General features: G+C 27.7%; 1 pseudogene; it reads left to right on the top strand.

Annotated features, from left to right (window-relative positions):
* The first annotated feature begins 435 nt into the window (after positions 1-435).
* Positions 436-887, top strand: part of LOC108750364 — a 22,416-nt pseudogene continuing 21,964 nt past the window's right edge.

The raw sequence follows: 887 nt of genomic DNA, 5'->3' as shown, positions 1-887 counted from the left end.
TCATCCGAGATTCAGAATCATTCACTCAGATGTAATTTTATCATCAATATTCGGTGAAATAAAGTGAAATTTATAAAGTTATTAATATTTTTCAATGCAGTACGTTTTTCTAATTATTACAATAACTATTTAAATCATCGATTTCTTCGAAATTATGAGCTAATGGCTGAAACGGCTGGACACGTATTATTTTTTTTGTTCAATGATAGCCTGTAAAAGACGCATCAAAATCTCCGATACGTTACGAGTACCTGATGTTCTTTTTGTTAGAGTGTTAGACGTCGAATTAGAATGTTATTGTTATAAAAAAATTTACGTGTACCTATTATACATGTGCGTGAGAGATGATGTAGTAGTATGTAGTGATGTATCGATGACACGTAAATCTGTGTGCCAGTGCTATTTACAATAGGACTATTCTTATTTAAGATTTTCTTAAAACTATACGGTGGAAAAAATATTTAAATTTGAATAAGTGTTATAGTCCATTAAATGTAGAGGCAGAGAATTAAGAATGGTTTATACATTTTTAAAATGATAACAAAATTGTGAGAAAATTACAGATCATTCTAAATCACGTTTGAATATAACACGACAAAAATGACGGATACTATCTGGATCGTAAGTTATTTTAATAAACAGTAATATCTTTCCGTGTTTTAATAAAATATATATATAAAAATGCATTATATAGAATGAAAGAAAAAACTGAATTTTTTAATATAAATTCATTATGTATTTAAAATTATTTATGTAGAGTTACATTCCGATGCATAAACTGGTTGTCCAGTACATAAACAAAATATTTATTTTTACTATACTATATCTTTCTAACTAATCAGTGAATCGTAATAAAACTTTGCATAAGGCCATGTTACGTCCGGCGG

The sequence above is a fragment of the Trachymyrmex septentrionalis genome, unplaced genomic scaffold (assembly GCF_001594115.1).
Source record: "Trachymyrmex septentrionalis isolate Tsep2-gDNA-1 unplaced genomic scaffold, Tsep1.0 scaffold366, whole genome shotgun sequence".
NCBI lineage: Eukaryota > Metazoa > Arthropoda > Insecta > Hymenoptera > Formicidae > Trachymyrmex > Trachymyrmex septentrionalis.
The sequence above is the reverse complement of the archived record's forward strand: the minus strand, read 5'-3'. Positions and strand labels throughout refer to the sequence as shown.